The sequence below is a fragment of the Schistocerca americana genome, chromosome 2 (genome assembly GCF_021461395.2).
Source record: "Schistocerca americana isolate TAMUIC-IGC-003095 chromosome 2, iqSchAmer2.1, whole genome shotgun sequence".
In the NCBI taxonomy this organism is placed as follows: Eukaryota; Metazoa; Arthropoda; class Insecta; order Orthoptera; family Acrididae; genus Schistocerca; species Schistocerca americana.
The window spans coordinates 1087654121-1087667186 of NC_060120.1; the positions used below are offsets into that span (position 1 = coordinate 1087654121).

General features: G+C 45.0%; 1 protein-coding gene across 1 annotated transcript in view; it reads left to right on the plus strand.

The window, feature by feature from the left end:
* The window catches only part of LOC124596493 (caskin-2), a 967843-nt gene that overhangs the window by 359055 nt on the left and 595722 nt on the right, over positions 1-13066 (plus strand). The window lies entirely within an intron of this gene.

A 13066-nucleotide genomic window follows, 5' to 3' on the forward strand; every position in this document is an offset into this window, starting at 1 on the left:
CAAAAGAACATCCTAGCACCATTCTTGCCCAAGATAACCGATACGTGTATATTTCTTTACCGTCACCTACTGCCGCCGTTCTTTCTGGAAAATCCCTCATTAAATATTCCTTTTGTGGAAATGCTGCATCGTCTTTAAAAACATATGGTCACTTGATACTGGATCCTGGTAAAAGTTCTTCTTTAGGTAGTTTTATTCTTCCCTTTTGTATTGCTTGTCGGAAGGGGCATTCATCGCACATACCTGCGTCATTGTTTTTGCCGTAGGAGCCTACATTCACCACGACAAACCTATAATTTGCGTCGGTGACGGCTAGTAATCCAGTGGAAAAGGAAGATTTGTAGGAGTAATACATGGAACCAGATTTACTGGGTCTTTTAATACGAATGTGTTTAGCATCTATACTTCTAAGACAGGGAATTGCCATCTGTTCCAAAAACATTGTCCTATTTTTAAAAAATCATCTTCTGTTGGCCGGCCGTTGTGGCCGAGCGGTTCTAGGCCCTTCAGTCCGGAACCGCGATGCTGCTACGGTCGCAGGTTCGAATCCTGCCTCGGGCATGGATGTGCGTGATGTCCTTACGTTAGTTAGGTTTAAGTAGTTCTAAGTTTTAGCGGACTGATGACCTCAGATGTTAACTCCCATAGCGCTCAGAGCCATTTGAACCTCTTTTTCTTCTTCTTCTTCTTCTGTTGGCTCAGAGTGTTGTCCAGATAGGTTTGCAAACTTCTCTAACGATTGTGGAAATAGCCGTTTTAGAAATTGTGAATAAAAAACCGAGTTGATGGAAAGATAGGTCCGTGGCTAAGTACCTGGAATGATGAAGAATCTATGTGGATTTCTTATATTCTTTAAATTTGTTTAAAAATGAGGGTAGGTTCAAAATTGGACAATACTATTTTTTCCTTTTTACGTATGTAATGCGATAATGGAACGTTAACAAATAACATAACTATTTGTAGTACCTGTCCCTTTCACAACTGCTGACAACAGAATGGTGACACAGTCTTTGTTTACACGCTAACGAGCTCGAGAGTATAGTCACTATAGTGATACCCTGCCATTATCTGCCTTGTCCGCCCCCGGTAGCTGTGTGGTCAGCGCAACAGAATGTCAATCCAAAGGGCCCGGGTTCGATTCCCGGCTGGGTCGGAGATTTTCTCCGCTCAGGGACTGGGTGTTGTGTTGTCCTAATCGTCATCATTTCATCCCCATCGACGCGCAAGTCGCCGAAGTGGCGTCAAATCGAAAGACTTGTACCAGGCGTACGGTCTACCCGACGGGAGGCCTTCGTCACACGACATTATTATTGTGTGCCTTTAACATCTTTTGAAATGGATCGTCAACAAGCAGTCAGTTGTTATGATATAGAGCGATTCAGTGGAAAAGCAATTATAAATCACGTAGGTCAAATTTGCCAGAAGAACACGGTTAACTGTGGAGTAAACGTCTGCAGCATCTAATCAGTTATTATGTCATTAACGAATCGCATTAATTTCCTACGCTTTGATGTGCAAGAATGAATCAGTAATATGGAGAGTTTGATACTAAATTTGTCTCATGTTCGCACAGATCATATAGCGTATGGAAAGTTCCATTTTCATTGAGCGCGAATATACCAGTCGCCATTAATTCTAAACAATCGAGTCAACATTTCGAAACGGTTTTTAAGAAATATTGGAAAAATATAAGGGACATGTTTGCAAAAGAATTGAAAAAAATACCTAAGCCTCGTTCTGGGGCTGACAGCGACAGTGAACCGGCATATACAGGCACTTGGCCATATTTTGAGTCCATGCTAAGTTTAAAAAATATTTTGGCACAACGAAAAGCAGAAGGGGACATTCGGCCAGAACACTCAGCACGTCTTCGGATCTTTTGGACTCTACATGTGCTACTACTCTGGAAGACGAAATGGATGTGAGGGACACAGAAAATGCCTTAGAAAGTAATGAGACTCCCAGTGGCAGTAGTGCTGACGACAACGACGAGCCCGAACTTGAGGTTCCTGTAGTTGAAGAGCCAGGGCAGGCCATGCGCCAAGCAACGGAAACTACCCGCAATGACAGCATCCCTTCAGGCTCAAAAACGTTCAAATGTGTGTGAAATCTGATGGGACTTGACTGCTAAGGTCATCAGTCCCTAAGCTTACACACTACTTAACCTAAATTATCCTAAGGACAAACACACACACCCATGCCCGAGGGAGGACTCGAACCTCCGCCGGGCCCAGCCGCACAGTCCACGACTGCAACGCCTGAGACCGCTCGGCTAATCCCGCGCGGCCTTTCGGGCTCGGCTTCCACCGGCTGCAACGAGAAAAAAACGTAAGCAAAAAGAAGATGGGCTATATGCATTTCTCCAAGTAGAGACAGAGAAAATTAAAATAATGGGTCAGGACCAAAAAGATAACAATGATGAAGACGTTCTGTGGTTCAAGACAGTATTGCCATATATGAAAGAGTTGCCAACATTAAATAAATTACATTTTAGAACACAAATGCAGGAGTTGTTATTGAAGCAGTTGTCGAAGCTAAATACGCCACAGGTGCCACAAGTTGATAGTTCAGATCTTAGTAATGTTTGAGAAATATATAATATTAAGTACATACAGTTAAGTGAATAAAGAAGTAAAAGGACTGACTTATTACTTGTTTGTGTTTTTACCTTAAAGTAACCATCAACGGTTCTTCAACTGAAATAGGTCGGTGGAAATTCGTTGAATTCAATGGCAGAACAGGTTTTATAGCGTCCACGGTATAATCAAACGCTGTAGATAACGTTCGAGCATACTCCTCGAATAGCAAAGGTTGACATTTCAATTCTCCGTACAAATGGTGAAATTCTCCACGAATATGCCTTTCCAAGTATATAATATTAATTTCACTCCTTTGTCGTAGACAATATTTCTTCAGTATTTGATAGTGGAGATACGAATTTTCGATTAAAATTGTCTTCCTTCTGCCCACAATGAATGCAGGGCGTGTGTGCTGCCAGGTTAATAACGCGTCTGCTTGCACAACTGTTCACGACTGAGCTGCAGCCTACTCGCAGGCGGCGCGCCCTCCAATAAAAATACTTCAGCATCTTTCTCCGTTGTGTACTGAGATATGGCTTTTGTTTCAGCTTTAAAAACAATTTCGATATGTCAGCTACATTTTATGCGCAGGAACATATCACCTAAAATTAACTAAACCTAAAGTAGCCAGCGACCACATTTTTCGACGTAAACACTCTAAATTTGATGCCATAGCTTACGTAGAAATTGATTATCACAATGAGTACGACAAATATGGGCAAATTTGACACTTGATCGTCAAGCTGCGATACGATACTGTAAGGTACGGAAAAAATCAGTTCTTTGCAACAATTAGTCTCGCTACAATCCAATGAGAAGTGTGATGTAGTGAAGAAAACTTGCAAAACCGAAAGAAGCTGTTTTTAATTTGTTAAAGGAACAATGTACCGAAAAATTAGCTATAGGGTTTTTAGTGCACTTTTTTCTCTGGAAGTGGTGTGATTCGCCGCGCAGCTGACAGCTCACGTAGGGCAGAAGGACCGGCTCTCACCTGTGCGCCGCGGTCGCACTTGCGCGCCGACGTAGGGCGTGCTGTGGGCACAACGTGCCGCGTGCCGCGCTCCGCTCACCCGTGCCCGCCGAATTCTCAGCTGCTACCAAAGTAATGTCGCCTGTATTTGGAAACTCTTGTACAAACTTCCCAGCTGGTGATTTGGAGAACCTCTAATGGAGGAGGACTGCGCGACCCTCGTGCCACTATCGCACACGAGAGTGAGAGGACAGAGATTAAGGCGCCGGCGACGACACACTCACTGATTGTTTCCCACTCTCAAACCGCGAACATCTACAGTCTCCAAGTGAGCAATGTTGTAGGAAAGCGAGCTCGACAGAACGAGCGAGTTGCGGCTAAAAGAGTGTCCTCGCGCTGGCAGCGGCAGACGCCGGCTGTCCGAGCCAGAGGTACCATCGCATCCAGCTCGACACTATTCCACGAGACGAAGGCCGCCGATGAACTCTTAAAAGCAACGGAATTTTCAAGTGATTGTCTAAATTGTTTCCCCTACGGTAGTACAGGGGCTATGTTCCTACGAGCGCATTTTGTTAGTGTCGGTTACATCATTTCCCCTACGGTAGTAGAGGGGCTAAGCTCCTACAAGTGCATTTTGTTAGTGTAGGCTGCCTACATCAGGGGCAGGTATGCACTCTGGGACAGACCTCAAAAATGGCTCTGAGCACTATGGGACTTAACATCTACGGTCATCAGTCCCCTAGAACTTAGAACTACTTAAACCTAACTAACCTAAGGACAGCACACAACACCCAGCCATCACGAGGCAGAGAAAATCCCTGACCCCGCCGGGAATCGAACCCGGGAACCCGGGCGTGGGAAGCGAGAACGCTACCGCACGACCACGAGATGCGGGCTGGGACAGACCTACTGTTCTCCTTTGATTCACAGGTCCTTAGCCTATTCTTTTGTTAAGTAGTTTCCATTATCGCATTTCCTTTTCATTGACAGGCACTTAACCTATTGTCCCCGTCTCCCCCCCCCCCCCAACCTCCCCCCTCCGCTGTTACAGGTACACTTTCAGGTCTGAGTTATTGGAATAGGCCCCCCCTCACTCATATCAATTTGATTGACTACTTAATAAAATTGATCAGTTAATTAACCTCTCTGGTGGGAAAGTGCCATGACAGCCCCACCACGCCCCCCTCCCAGGTGGGAAATTCAAATTTTCTCAGCTTTTAGTGAGTGCCACACCCACCTGGACATGGAATAAAATAGATAAAAGTCTCCACCACGACCCTCATCGGACTGTCACGTCCCCTTACCAACCCGAGTTGGCGGGCTAACGTGTACTAACGTGCACAGCGTACGACCTCATCCAAGATGGCGGCCGTGACGTCAGTTGACGACGCAAGTGCCACATCCCTCTGATTGGAAGTTTGATTATGGCGGGAAAAAAGGGCAGTTTGGCTACCTCCACTAACCTACGTCATCCGAACGCCACCTCTTCCTAGGAATTGGTGGGAAAAAGACTCAGTTGATCCATCATTTGGAGGGAATTCGGTTGCTCTATGTGGAATATTGTTTAAACAATTTAGACAATGTATCGAATATATGGAAATGGTATATTCTTTATTTATTGTAAAATCAGTTTGTGGGGGTTAGATTTTTCTAGTTCATCATTCTCGACTGTTTGGAAGCATGTCGGTCTTGCAAGAAGCAGTTACATGGGGCAATCATGTTGCATAACCTAATGTTACGCATGATACTCTGGGTGTCTTGATCTAATGTTTGGGCCTTACTCGCCACTTAACCTGTTCTGTAATGTGGTTTTCCATGTCACCGCACTTAAACTATTGTACCGCCTGTGATACCAAATTAAGTAATCAGTTATGTCCTCCCACCATTTTCTGGTACACTTTTCGAATTTCACATACTTTTCAACGCCATTTCTGGCGCATTCTTCTTTGTCACACAGCCCCTTAAACTATTGTACTGCGTTTTACATAAAAATTATGCAAATTAACGTAGTGTTCTGCACATAACCTGCTCTTCTGCTCCAAATCACCCACTCACGCACTCCCTACCATTAACAACTGTACTGGTAACACCATATTGATATAAAAAATTATGCAAATTAATTAAATCGGTATTCTTCACATGTATAGAGTAGTTTTTCTTAATTCGCAAAATCCTGTTGGTGAGTGAAATCGATGGAATATAGTTTAAACAAAAGATTGCTAATAAAAGACACACCCCGCGACTCGACGCTCGACGCCGACGCCGCCGCGAGCCATCGCGGGGTGCAAGCCAGTGCGAGCCATCGCTGTCACACCGCTGCAGGTGAAAGTTGGGTCTGTTTTCGTGTGTACAGTTAGAATTCTTCGAATGTTATACTGACGTCACAGAACTGCAAGGCGCGCTCACTCTGGTCCCATACGCGATTACTGTAGAACACCAAAAAAGTAGACGAAAATTGTCAGTGTGTAACACAGAAAAACAACGATGTGCAAGCAGACGGCATTTCCCGACGTAAGCGAGAAAGCAGCCGAAAAATAACCGTAAGTACAAAGCAACCTATTCTTAACGAACTGTTTTTCGATCTAAAAAGCAAATCAAAATGTAAATAAACTTAATTACAGACCACTGATGATAATTTACCTCAATAAAGCGAAACGCGTCTGGTGAAAAAATCACGCATTTTTGTGGTTGCAACGACGGATCAAAAATACCCTCATGAATTATAAAGCAACTACGGACACTATCGCCACACAAATGAAGCAATAAATGAAAACGGCAGAAGGCAATACAAATGTCTAAAAAATTAGGTTGACAAGAAGTTCAAAATGGTTAATCAGGAATGACCAGGCCGAAATGTAGTTAGAAGCACATACCACTAGGGGAAAATCAAAGAGGCATATGGAAAAAATAGAAGCAGCTGTATTAATATCGCGAGCTCAGATAGGAAACACAGTCCAAAGCGAAAAAGGGAAAGATGAAGGCGGAATGAGTATATAGAGGATCTACACGTGGGTGATGTAATTGAGAGCAACATTATAGAAGTGAAAGAGGGCTTAGATGAATATGAGGGAATATGGTGCTGCGAGAAGAATTTGACAGAACACTAAAGACTTATGTCGAGACAAGGCCCTGGGGGTAGACGACATTCTGTCAGAGCTACTGATAGCCTTGGGAGACGCACTCTTCCACCTGGTACGCAAGATACATGACGCAGGCGAAATATACTCAGGCTTCGAAAAGGATGTAATAATTCCAATACCAAAGAAAGGAGATGCTGAGAGGGGTGAATATTAGCAGACTATTAGTTTAATAAGCATGGTTGCAAAATAATATGAATTCCATACAGAAGAGTCGAAAAATTGGTAGAAGCCGACATTGGGAAAGATCAGTTTGGATTCCGTAGAAATGTTGGAATACGTGAGGCAATACTTGACCCTACGACTTCTCCTATAAGATAGGTTAAGGAAAGGCAAACCTACTTTTATAGCATTTGCAGACTTAGTAAAAGCTTATGACAGTGTCGGTTTGAATACTGTCCTTGAAATTCTGAAGGTAGTAGGAGTAAAATACACGGAGCGAAAACCTATTTACAACTTGTACAGGAACAAGACAGCAGTCATAAGAGTCGACGGACATGAAATGGAGTCAGTGGTTGAGAAGGGAGTGAGGCAGGGTTGTAGTCTATCCCTGATGTTATTTGATGTGTACATCGAGCAGGCAACAAAGGAAAGCAAAGAAAAATTTGGTGTAGGAATTCAGGTACAGGGAGAAGGAATAAAAAGTTCGTGCTTTGCAGGTGATGTCATAATTACGTCAGACACAGGAAAGGGTTTGGAAGAGCAAGTGAACGGGATGAACTGTGTCATGAAAGGAGGATATAAAGTGAACATCAACAAAAAGTACAAAAACAAAGCAAGGACGGGGGAATGTGATATTAAATCAGGTAATTTCGTTAGGAAACGAGGCACGTTAAGTAGTAGATGAAGTCTGTTATCCGAGCAGTAGAATTAACTGATTATGGCCGAAGTAGAGATGATATAAAGTATAGACTAGGATATAGATTTAGGTGTGAAAGTGTTTGTCCGGAGTGTAGCCATGTATGGAATTCAGCCATATACGATAAACAGTTTAGACAAGAAGAGATTGGAAGCTTTCGAAATCTGATGCTAGTGTCAGTGTCGTCGTAACTGCCGTTTGTGTCACGTCTGCTGTGCAGCGAGCTACGTTAATTTAAGTACTAACTGTATTTTTCTTACTTGTCACTTCTTCTACCGTGTGTTTTTGCTTTTAGGAATCGTTAATTGTCGAGTGCTAGTAATAGTGTTCCATAGATTTCTTGTTTGTTTTGAATACAGTCAGAGAGAGTCCCATTAGTCAGCCACAGTGCCAGTAGTGCTAGTTTTTGTTTTGAATACAGTCCAGAGACAGGTAGTGCTATTTTCATTGTTTTCTGCAAGGAGTGTCTAGTAACCACAGTTTAGTCAACTATCACCCGCCTTTGGTAAATTAGCAGTCTAGTTAAAAGTTGATTAACTCTCTACAGTAAATTGATAGGATGTGTGAATGCTGTGTACGGACGCAGGAGGAGCTGGCTACTGTTCGCGAACAGCTGAACGTGTTGATGGCCGCGGTCAGCCGTCTTCAGGCTGCTGCCTCGGAGTGTAGCGGCAGTGGGGAGTCTGGTGCGCCGCATGGTACACCCCAGGTGTTACATGCTTCACCCACTGCCCCTGCTGTCGAGACATCTGCGCGGGTACCGGGCGCGGTTGGGCCACCCTCTCCCCAAGGGGAGTGGCAGGTTCAACGGCGTTCGCGGCGCACGAGGCGGAGGGTCAATGTGGAGGCTGGCCGTGTGGCATCGCCCGCTCTGCCTGTGGGTGGACATGTGGCCGCTCCTTCAGCAACGTCCGAGCAGGCACACGGGGGGAGGGGTTTATTAGTTACTGGGAGCTCCAACGTTAGGCAGGTGATGGAGCCCCTTAGTGAAATAGCGGAAAGGTCGGGGAAGAAGGCCAGTGTTCACTCTGTCTGCTTGCCGGGGGGTCTCATCCGAGATGTGGAGGAGGATCTGCCGGCAGCGATAGAGAGCACTGGGTGCACCCGACTGCAAATTGTTGCTCATGTCGGCACCAATGACTCCTGCCGTCTGGGTTCAGAGGTCATCCTCAGTTCATACAGGCGGTTGGCGGAATTGGTGAAGGCGGAAAGCCTCGCTCGCGGGGTGGAATCAGAGGTAACTATTTGTAGTATCGTTCCCAGAACCGATCGCGGTCCTCTGGTTTGGAGCCGAGTGGAAGGCTTAAACCAGAGGCTCAGACGATTCTGCGGAGATCTGGGGTGCAAGTTTCTCGACCTCCGCTATCGGGAGAAGAAATATAGGGTCCCCCTGAATAGGTCAGGCGTGCACTACACGCAGGAAGCAGCTACAAGGGTAGCGGAGTACGTGTGGAGTGCACATGTGGGTTCTTTAGAGAATTCCCTCCCTAGGCCCAACAAGACGCCTCCTGAGACGCGGCAAGGTAGGAGCAGGCAAAATTCAACAGGGAATAACAATATTAATCTGCTAATAGTAAACTGCAGGAGCGTCTATAGAAAGGTCCCACAACTGCTCTCATTAATAAACGGTCACAATGCCCACATAGTACTAGGGACGGAAAGTTGGCTGAAACCAGATATAAACAGTAACGAAATTCTAAACTCAGATTGGAATGTATACCACAGAGACAGGCTGGACAGTGAAGGGGAAGGCGTGTTTATAGTGATAAGAAGTGCAATAGTATCGAAGGAAATTGACGGAGATCCGAAATGTGAAATAATTTGGGTGAAGGTCACGGTTAAAGCAGGCTCAGACATGGTAATTGGATGTCTCTATAGGCCCCCTGGCTCAGCAGCTGTTGTGGCTGAGCACCAGAAGGATAATTTGGAAAATATTTAGAGTAGATTTCCCCACCATTCTGGATGGAGATTTTAATTTACCAGATATAGACTGGGAGACTCAAACGTTCGTAACGGGTGGCAGGGACAAAGAATCCAGTGAAATTTTTTTAAGTGCTTTATCTGAAAACTACCTTGAGCAGTAAAACAGAGAACCGACTCGTGGCGATAACATATTAGACCTTCTGGTGACAAACAGACCCGAACTATTTGAAACAGTTAACGCAGAACAGGGAATCAGCGATCATAAATCGGTTACTGCATCGATGATTTCAGCCGTAAATAGAAATATTAAAAGAGGTAGGAAGATTTTTCTGTTTAGCAAAAGTGACAAAAAGCAGATTTCAGAGTACCTGATGGCTCAACACAAAAGTTTTGTCTCAAGTACAGATAGTGTTGAGGATCAGTGGACAAAGTTCAAAATCATCGTACAATATGTGTTAGATGAGTATGTGCCAAGCAAGATCGTAAGAGATGAAAAAGGGCCACCGTGGTACAACAACCGAGTTAGAAAACTGCTACGGAAGCAAAGGGAATTTCACAGCAAACATAAACATAGCCAAAGCCTTGCAGACAAACAAAAACTACGCGAAGCGAAATGTAGTGTGAGGGGGGCTATGCGAGAGGCGTTCAATGAATTCGAAAGTAGAGTTCTATGTACTGACTTGGCAGAAAATCCTAAGAAATTTTGGTCTCATGTCAAAGTAGTAGGTGGATCAAAACAAAATGTCCAGAAACTCTGTGACCAAAAAGGTACTGAAACAGAGGCCGAAATACTAAATGTCTTTTTCCAAAGCTGTTTCACAGAGGAAGACTGCACTGTAGTTCCTTCTCTAGATTGTCGCACAGATGACAAAATGGTAAATATCGAAATAGACGACGGAGGGATAGAGAAACAATTAAAATCCCTCAAAAGAGGAAAGGCCGCTGGACCTGATGGGATACCAGTTCGATTTTACACAGGGTACGCGAAGGAACTTTCCCCCCTTCTTGCAGCGGTGTACCGTAGGTCTATAGAAGAGGGTAGGGTTCCAAAGGATTGGAAAAGGACACAGGTCATCCCCGTTTTCAAGAAGGGACGTCGAACAGATGTGCAGAACTATAGGCCTATATCTCTAACATCGATCACTTGTAGAATTTTGGAACACGTATTATGTTCTAGTATAATGACTTTTCTGGAGACTAGAAATCTACTCTGTAGGAATCAGCATGGGTTTCGAAAAAGACGGTCGTGTGAAACCCAGCTCGCGCTATTCGTCCACGAGACTCAGAGGGCCGTAGACACGGGTTCCCAGGTAGATGCCGTGTTTCTTGACTTCCGCAAGGCGTTCGATACAGTTCCCCACAGTCGTTTAATGAACAAAGTAAGAGCATATGGAGTATCAGACCAATTGTGTGGTTGGATTGAAGAGTTCCTAGATAACAGAACGCAGCATGTCATTCTCAACGGAGAGAAGTCTTCCGAAGTAAGAGTGATTTCAGGTGTGCCGCTGGGGAGTGTCGTAGGACCGTTGCTATTCACAATATACATAAATGACCTTGTAGATGACATCGGAAGTTCACTGAGGCTTTTTGCGGATGAAGCTGTGGTATGTCGAGAGATTGTAACACTGGAAAATTGTACTGAAATGCAGGAGGATCTACAACTAATTGACGCATAGTGCAGGGAATGGCAATTCAATCTCGATGTAGCGAAGTGTAATGTGCTGCGAATACATAGAAAGAAAGATCCCTTATCGTTAGGTACAATATAGCAGGTCAGCAACTGGAAGCAGTTAATTCCATAAATAATCCAGGAGTACGCATTAGGAGTGATTTAAAATGGAATGATCGTATAAAGTTGATCGTCGGTAAAGCAGATGCCAGACTGAGATTCATTGGAATAATCCTAAGGAAATGCAATCCGAAAACAAAGGAAGTAGGTTACAGTACGCTTGTTCGCCTACCGCTTGAATACTGCTCAGCAGTGTGGGATCCGTACCAGATAGGGTTGATAGGGGAGATAGAGAAGATCCAACGGAGAGCAGCGCGCTTCGTTACAGGATCATTTAGTAATCGCAAAAACGTTACGGAGATGATAGATAAACTCCAGTGGAAGACTCTGCAGGAGAGACGCTCAGTAGCTCGGTACGGGCTTTTGTTGAAGTTTCGAGAACATACCTTCATCGAGGAGTGAAGCAGTATATTGCTCCCTCCTACGTATATCTCGCGAAGAGACCGTGAGGATAAAATCAGAGCGATTAGAGCCCACACAGAGGCATACCGACAATCCCTCTTTCCACAAACAATGCGAGACTGGAATAGAAGGTAGAACCGATAGAGGTACTCAAGTTACCCTCCGCCACACACCGTCAGGTGGCTTGCGGAGTATGGATGTAGATTACAATGCTGAAGATTAGATGGGTAGATCGCATAAGTTGTGAGGAGGTACTGAATACAATTGGGGAGGCAAGAAATTTGTGACACAACCTGATTAAAAGAAGGGATAGGTTGGTAGGACACATTCTGAGACATCAAGGGATCACCAGTTAAGTAGTAGTGGAGGGAAGTGTGTGTGTGTGGGGGGGGGGGGGGAGTAAGAATTGTAGAGGGGGCCGAGACAGTATGCAGATTAAGAAGGTCGTGGGCTGTAGTAGTTATTCGGAGTCGAAGAGGGTTGTACGGGTTAGAGCAGCACGGAGAGCTGCCTGAAACCAGTATTCGGACTGAAGAGCACACCAACACGTCCATGAATACCGTCATTATTACCGTAGTAACGGACGCTGGTGGACTGTTTTGGGCGGGCGCCAGTGCAGCTGCTCCTGCAGACGGAGCTGCTGGCAGAGCCCACAGAAGGCGGCAGGCGGCAGGCGGCAGGTGGGGGACCCGGTGGACCGCGGGCCGCTGTGCGGCTCACGACGCGGAAGCAGCGCCGGCCTTGAGGCCGCTTCCCAGAGCACTGACCCCGCCCCAGCCCATATGGCGCCACACACACACAGCTCTGCAGCCAGAGCGCGTGTCTGGGGCCCGCGCCACATCACACTTCACTATTCTCCCACTGCACCTTGTCTCACTCGCGTACTTGCCACACTCTACTGGCGAACTGATCTTCTTCAGAAGCGCTACGACAATATTACCCCTTACCCGACGGTATTACACTGACTTTGATGGGTTCTAAAATGAAATGAAGCCGACGATGGACCGAGTCGTGTTGATATCCGGCTACTATATGATGGCAGCGTCTGTGAGCACATCGAGAATATTTTATGTAAATATTATTTTTGTAGTGTGTTAATGTAGTATTATTAGTAGAATAAATTAATGTTAGTAGTATAAATATTATTAAATAACGTAGTCGAGTCGCCTATGTTGAAAAGCATTTTCAACTGCTGCTGCTGACGCTGTCACCCTGACCGTCTCGAAAATCTGTTGGCTGTCGCGCCTGTGATAGGCATACAGTTCACATCCAGTTGAAGTTAGGAAATATTTTTGTCACGAAATATGTTTTGCAGGGGTAAAATACAGAGATCTGACTTCGGATTCCTCGTTAAAGAAGAAGAAATTACGTGGTTGTCGTACACGAAACCAACATTCAATTCCTCAA